The sequence below is a fragment of the Peromyscus californicus genome, unplaced genomic scaffold (genome assembly GCF_007827085.1).
Source record: "Peromyscus californicus insignis strain IS unplaced genomic scaffold, ASM782708v3 Scaffold_4__1_contigs__length_199733344, whole genome shotgun sequence".
Lineage (NCBI taxonomy): Eukaryota > Metazoa > Chordata > Mammalia > Rodentia > Cricetidae > Peromyscus > Peromyscus californicus.
The window spans coordinates 171,586,324-171,594,277 of record NW_026294562.1 but is presented as its reverse complement, the minus strand read 5'-3'; the positions used below and the strand labels follow the sequence as shown (position 1 = coordinate 171,594,277).

Below are 7,954 nucleotides of genomic sequence, written 5' to 3'. Positions count from 1 at the left end.
ACCAGTATTCCCTTCCTGCTAGTCACTGGCTACTCAATCCATTATCTGCCTTTCTCTCTGCTGACTCTGAAGGCTGGGGCTGCAGGATTGTGTCCTTTGGGGACTCTCCTCCCCTTTCCCCCGTAGTGAGGGGCAGGAGACTGGAAATACATGAGCAGCAGCTAATGGGACAGGTCCCATTGCTATGTTTTTACTTCAGAAGACTGTTGCCGTTGCTGGTGGAGATGGGAAGACTGAAGTTATGGATTTGGGTTGCAGGACATTTTTCTTCAGGAAATAATATGAAGCTCCATCCACCTGAAAAGTATGATCGTACAGTCAGTCTCAAGACAGAGAGAGATACAGAGACAGAGACAGAGACAGACAGACAGAGCATGGGTGCATCTCAGAGGACAACTTGCAGGAGGGGTCTCCTCTTTCACCTAAGGGCTTGGGGACTGAACTCAGGTGTCAATTTGTAAACTGCACTTTACACACTAAACCATCGCATCTGCCCTAATCCTGGTTTGTTTGTGTGTGTGTGTGTGTGTGTGTGTGTGTGTGTGTGTGTGTGTGTGTGTGTGTGTGTGTGTGTTGGTGTGAACCGGCTCTCATGTAGCCCAGGGAGTCCCTATGTTCTCCAGGGACCAAGTGCTGTGACTGCAGGTGTGCTCCACTGTGATTCTGTGGATCAAACCTAGGCCAGGGACAGCCAGACAAGCGCTCTAGCAATAGGACTACATTTCCTGCCTTTAAATTCACTAAGTGACCATCTCAATTGCTAAGAAGAATATAGGTTACTATGTAGCTGGAGCCTTCTGGCAAAAAGAAAAAAAAGAGATACACAATAGTCCCTTCCTTTAGAGTCAACCCACATGGTCTGTTTGTCCTGCACAGAACAACATCTCATGAGGGCCCCCTGTGCCAGAGACTTTAGAAGACAGCACCCGGCCTACTTTAACATGCAGCCTGTGGTCCTTGGCCATTGTCCACTCTCGCTCCTTGAGGGCCTTTCATCTGCAGTGGCCCTTTGGCCAATGTCCACCCTCACTTTTGAGCATGCCTCTGTGGTGATATTGTATTCCCCAATATATCGTGCACCCTAATAAATTTATCTGGGGTCAGAGAACAGAACAGCCACTAGACAGACATAGAGGCCAGTAAATGTTGGCACTCATACCTTTAATCCTAGTCTTCTGGAGGCAGAGATCCATCTGGGTCTCTGTGAGTTCAAAGCCACACTGGAAACAGCCAGGCATGGTGACTCATGCCTTTAATCCAAGGAAGTGATGGCAAAAAGCAGAAAGGTATTTAAGGCATGAGTACCAGGAACTAGAGCTGGTTAAGCTTTCTAGATTTTGAGCAGCAGTTCAGCTGAGATCCATTTGGATGAGGACATAGAGGCTTCCAGGAGAGGAAACAGGATCAGCTGAGGAATTGGCAAGGTGAGGTGGCTGTGGCTTGTTCTGCTTCTCTGATCTTCCAGCATTCACCCCAATACCTGGCTCAAGGTTTATTTTCATTAATAAGATCTTTTAAGATTCGTGCTACATGTCTCCCATCATTCTATAAGAAACCTGCCAGTCTCCTTCAGGATAGGATGTCTCTTGTCTGAATCTATCTGGCAGACTGCAAGGGACTAGGCTGGAGGGCAGAGGAGGGGACACAGAGAGATCCCAGAGCCTGCACTTCTGACTGATTGGAATGGAGTCTTTCCTCTGAAGGCCAGAGCAGGTTCAGATGAGGAGAGAGAAAGGAGAGGGGTGTGGCCCTTCCTCCTTAGGGTCTGTGCTGGGAACTACACAGGGATTAGCTCACCCACACCTGTAACATCTTTTGTAGTGGGCAGAATGTGGGCGAGCAGCCTAAGGGTAAGAGAGGTGCAGCTCCTCGTCTGCTGCACGAGGAACTAAGGACACACAGTTGTGGCTCTGAGTGTCCCCATCTCTCCAGAGACATCTGAGAGGAAGCAGTCAGTGAAAGTGTCTGTGCTTACCTCATTAGGAGAGTTGTCACGTGACCTGGGGAAGCAAGAGAAGAGTCACCAGAGCATGGAAGTGCAAAGCTCGTCTGAGACTTGTGATTTGTAGGCGAAGGAGGTGGGAGAAGGTGGTGGTCGATGTGGGGGTGGGGGTTGAGTGGGTGATGCCCAAGTCCAGTTAGAGGATTTGCATCCTCCAGAGTCTGTTTCACAGACCTAGCTTATTAGGACCAGAGGAGAGGTAACAAGGACAGAGACCTGAGTTATTCAGTTCAGGAGTTCTGCAAGTTCACAAAGCCTTGACTATTCTTTCCTCAGTGATACTTGTGACTGACATGTTCCTATGACAAGGAGGAGCACAGTGATCCATGGCACCCAGAGCACACACAGCACACAAAGCAGAGAGTCTTCCTAAGGGAGAATGAATTCCCACAACCTTCACAGACAGCAGGGAGGAACTTAGTGTGAGGAACTTGCTCTTGGACATGTGGTTTCCACATGCCAGCTTAGCCTAGGTGGAATGAGATACCCTTCAGCAATGACTTGGTCTCCTGTGGCTGGAAAGGGGATGAGGACCTACAGCACCTGAGGGCTGGTGTGGTGCAATATTTGTGTAACTATGTAAAGACCTATTGCTGTTTTACCTTGCCTGCCTAAGGCACCTGACTTTTCTAAGAAAAAGCTGAATGTCTAATAGCAAGGGAAGACATGTGGGACATCTGGGCAGGGAGAGTAAGTAGGAGGAGATATTTAGCTCAAAAAAGAAAAAAAAAAGAAGCCAGGGAGACACCAGGGGCCAGACAGACAGACAGGGAGGAAGCAGGAAAATAGGACATACAGAATGAAAGAAAGGTAAAAAGGCCTGAGGCAAAAAAATAGATGAACAGAAACAGTTTAAATTAAGGTAAAAGAGTTAGTTGGACAAGCCTAAGCTAAGGGTGAGCATTCATAATTAATAATAAGTCTCCATGTCTTTATTTGGGAACTGCTTGCCAGCCTAAAGAAAATGCCAGCCAGAGGCTGGGAAAAGAAGATCTGCTGCATAAGTCAGACAGGAGACAGTGGCTGGTGTCCAGGATGCCATGGAAGGATGTGCAGGTGGTGGGACCTTTGATTCCCGAGGGTCAGTGCCTTTACTTACTGTTGGTGGATGGGTCCAGTTGTCCTCACTGAGCATGCTCTTACTTCTTGCCCTAAAGAAATGGTAGACACTGTCACTGTTGTTTGGTTCCTCAGTTGGGAAGGACCCTGGGAGCCGATGTTTCCTGGGAGCTACTTGGTGTCCTTGCAATGCGTTCACACCATGGCTGCCACTGCCTTTCTTGGTGCTGTCCCCTTTTCCAACCTAACCAGCCCCTCCTAGCCTTTGATCCTTTTACCCATCATATTAGCTGTTTTCTAACTGGTGCTGGGGATGGTACTTTGGTTAAGTGGGACATTCCAGGCCCAAAGATCTGTTCTTTCAGTCCTCTGCACATTTGGTCTTCACAACCACACCCCCTTTGTCTCCCACTGGTGGGTTCTTTTTTCACTTGTCAAGGGGAACCTGATTTTTCTGCCTCCACTAGGCTATCTCAGTCCCTCCCTCCATCCCTGATGCTGTGACAACAAAATAGAGAATTTACTTTTGGCTTCTTTTTCTTTTGATGTTTCACTTTTGAGGCTTCTTTTGATGTTTTATTGAGGTTGGATGGCTCATTGGCGTTGGTTGGCTCATTGAGGTTGGTTGGCTCATTGAGGTTGGTTGGCTCATTGAGGTTGGTTGGCTCATTGTCCACTTGTTTAATGTCGTTCTCAATTTGTGGCTCCCTGGTGAAAGATGAAGTCAATTTATCTCCAAATTTCATGGAGAAAGGAGTGACCATGACCAACAGACAGTGGGGTACAGGACATAGGAAGGCAGTGATATGAGGAACACAGTGACACATAGCAAAGAGAAGAAGATGGAGTCCAGACACAAAGTGAAGGAAGCCTCTTCCCTTTCCCAAGCATGGAGGGAATGGAAGAGTAGGTGGAAGGGTATAAGACACTTCACCTGCCACGACGGCTGTGCCACAGGAAAACTAGTACAAATATTACTGCAATCAGCCCCATCAGACATTGGGCAACAATGCCAATAATACCCCTTAATGAGGGTAGATGTTTTGGTTTTGGAGATTCACCTGTCATGGACAGAAAAGAGAAGAAGCATCATGATAAATTCATCCTCACTGAGCAAGTGGACAAGAACTCTCTGATTGTGTCTGACATCTGTTTGTTCCTCTGGGGAGTGCACTTCCTGTGAGAAGGTAGATTAGGAGAGGTGAGGCAATAAGCAGGGTATTCTCTCCTAGTACTCCTGTAAGTACTATGTTTCTAGGCTGGCCATGTGCCTTCCTTTAAGTCCTTTCCTGTAGTGGGTGGGGAGAGAGTGTACTTTAGGCTGCAGCCTAAATCATATCCACTCTGGCAGTCCTTAGAAGGCTCTGAAGCTGGAAGAAAGTCACATAGCAATTTTTTTACTCTATAATTACAGTTATTTTTAATGATCACATCTTTTTTTATTGTCCTAATAGTGGTAGATGTAAATATTCTCCTCTCTTGTTCCTGTGGCCAGGAGTTAACTGAAAGAATGTTGAGGCTGAGTGTACTCTAAATGGCCACTTTTTCCTCACAGGCACTCTGTCTTAGTTAGAATCTCCAAGGAGGTAATAAATCAGCACAATCCAGGGCCACATCTTCAGGCTTGGCAGTACCACCAAAGAGTTGGACCTACCCAAACCAATCATCATTCAAGAAAATGTCCCACAGGTTTTCCCACAGGTCAATATGGTGGAAGGGAGGCATTTTCTCAACCCGAGTTTCATCTTCCCATATGGGTTAGTTTGAGTCATGTTGATATAAAACTAGCCAGCATAGACCCCCAACTCTCAGAGCTCCCAGCCAGGGTATGAAGACAAACCTTCTTTGGTGACACACAGTTGTAATATAGGAGGTGACTCTCTTTCCAGAACCCAGCCTCCACCTGGAATAGACTGTTAGGCCTGTACTGCAGCCAAAAGCACACTCCCTTCTCCCACCACAGGCATCAGAGCTGTGGGCACAACTCTGGGGCCCTCCAGCATTCTCCCACCAGTAAACAACCAGTAAATGAATATGCAATTAAAAAAAAAGAGAAATATGGTGCCATCTGTGGGGTTTCATGCCTATAATCCCAGTAGTTGAAGGACTGAGGCAAGAGGATGCCATGAGCTCAGGGTCAGGCTAGACTACCAAGTGAGTTCCAAGCCAGACTGAGCTACATAGTAACACTCCATCGCTGTGGGATGTCTTTCTGTATGCTGTGAATATGTGTTGCTCTGATTGGTTGATAAAGAAAGCTGCTTTGGCCTATGGCAGGGCAGGATGGAGCCAGGCAGGCAAATCCAAGAGAGAGAAAGTGAGAGAAGAAAAGAGAGTGGGGCAGATGCTGCTAGCCGCCACCAGGAGAAGCAAGAAGTAAAAGTACTGGTAAGCCACAAGCTATGTGGCAAAGTAGAGATTCATAGAAATGGGTTAATTTAAGATGTAAGAGCTAGCTAGTGAGAAGCCTGAGCCATTAGGCCATATTGTTTTAAAATAATATAAGCCTCTGTGTGTTTATTTGGGACCAATTGGCTGTGGGATGTGGGTGGGAGATGTTCATCCAGACTGCAGGGCCCAGGCAGGACACAGGAAAACTTCTGACTATACCCATCTCAAAAACAACCAAAACAACCACCTGCAGCAAAACCTACCACAGCCACAACAAGAAAGAGCACCAAGTCAGACCATTCTTCTGTCCAGTTCTACCCTGTGGTCAAATAATCTTTGACAAGTATGCTTAGAGTTTTACAGTACAGAGGATGCTCAGGCAAAGGGTTGTGCCATGCCCAAGTCCTGTTTCTTAATACCTTATACAAACATTGACTCTAAGTGGATCCAATACCTAAATGCAATAACAAAGGTTATAAAACATTTAGATGAGAATCTGTGATGTAAGCTCAGTGACATTGGATTCGGCAGTGATACTCTTTTATTTTATTTTATTTTATTTTATAATTTAGTTTAATTTCACATATCGGCCATGGATTTCCCTGTTCTCCCCCTTCCCACCCTCCCTCTACCTTCCCACCAGCCCACCCCCCATTCCCATCTCCTCCATGACAAAGACTTCCCTGAGGATTGAGTCCAACTAGGTAGCTTCAGTCCAGGCAGGTCCAGTCCCCTCCTCCCAGGCTGAGCCATGTGTCCCTGTATAAGCCCCAGATTCCAAACAGTCAGCACATGCACTGAGGACAGGTCCCAGTCCCACTGCCTGGATGCCTCCCAAACAGATCAAGATAATCAATTGTCTTACTTATCCAGAGACTGGGAAAAGATTTTCCAACCAAATGGTCTTAAGAAGCAACCAGGTATAGCCATCCTAATATCCAGCAAAATAGACTTCAAACTAAAATCAATCAAAAGAGATCAAGAAGGGCATTACATACTCGTCACAGGAAAGATCCACCAAGATGAAGTTTCAATTCTGAACATTTATGCCCCAAACACAAGAGCTTCCACATATGTAAAAGAAACATTACTAAAGCTTAAACCACATATAAAACCCCACACATTAATAGTGGGAGACTTTAACACCCCACTTTCACCACTGGACAGATCTCCCAAAATGAAACTTAACAGAGAAATATAGGACTTAACTGATGTTATGACTCAAATGGACTTAATATCTAAAGAACATTCCATCCTAACAAAAAAGAATATACCTTGTTCTCAGCACCCCATGGAACCTTCTTTAAAATCGACCACATACTTGGCCACAAAGCAAATCTCAACAGATACAAAACAATTGGAATAACCTCCTGTGTTCTATCAGACCACCATGGTTTAAAGTTAGATTCCAACAACAACAAAAACTACAGAAAACCTACAATCTCATGGAAACTGAATAATTCTCAACTGAATCATCAATGGGTTAAGGAAGAAATAAAGAAAGAAATTAAAGACTTCCTAGAGATCAACGAAAATGAAGACACCACATACCCAAACTTATGGGACACTATGAAAGCAGTGCTAAGAGGGAAATTCATGGCAGTGATACTCTTGACCATGACACAAAAGCAGAGGTGACAATAACAGCTAAACAACAAATGAGGCCTCACAAAAACTGAAATTTTCTGTGCATTAAAGGCATTGTCATCTGTGTGATCCAGCAGTCCCACTCTGCGATGTGTAAAACACAGTGACTAATGATCTGTTGAAGACAGAGCAAAGATCTATATTATTCCTTGCTTTGTCACTTGAAGAAGCAAGACATGGAAACTTAAAGACTCATCCATCAGTGAATGACTGGATAAAGAAAATGTGATATATGAACACACTGTAATACAATTGAGCTTTTTAAAGAAGTAATTTCTGTGTTTTGAGAACATGGGTGGACCTGGAGGGTCATATGATAAATGAACTAAGTTTTGTACAGGAAAATAAACACTGCATGATCTCAGTTCCATGTGGAATGATATTGTGTGACTTTTCCTGGGAGATGGGAAGAAATGGCTTTCACCACTGTCCTACTTCAGGTTTTGATGGCTGTGAAGAGACACCATGTCCACTGCAACTCTTATAAAGAAAACATTTAATTGTCGTGGCTTGTTTACAGTTTCAGAGGTTCAGTCCATTATCACCATGATGGGGAACATGGCAGAGTGCAGGCAGATGTTGCACTGGGGCTGAGAGTGCTACATCTTGCAGGAAATAGGAAGTCAACAGAGACAATTAGTGGTATCCTGAGCATAGGAAACCCCAAATCCCCAAATTCCTTCCAAGAAGGCCATAACCACTCCAACAAAGCCACACCTCCTAATAGTGCCACTCCCTCTGACATTATAGGGGCCAAGTACATTCAAACCTCCACAACCACACAGGTGGCAACTATGAGATAGACCAATGAAACAGTTAAAGCCTAGTCTAGCTTCGTGAACCTTAGTGAGAATA

The 7,954-nt window shown here is 45.2% G+C and overlaps 1 pseudogene; it reads right to left on the bottom strand.

The window, feature by feature from the left end:
- Positions 1 to 1,991: 1,991 nt before the first annotated feature.
- Positions 1,992 to 7,954, bottom strand: part of LOC128124084 (carcinoembryonic antigen-related cell adhesion molecule 5-like) — an 89,524-nt pseudogene continuing 83,561 nt past the window's right edge.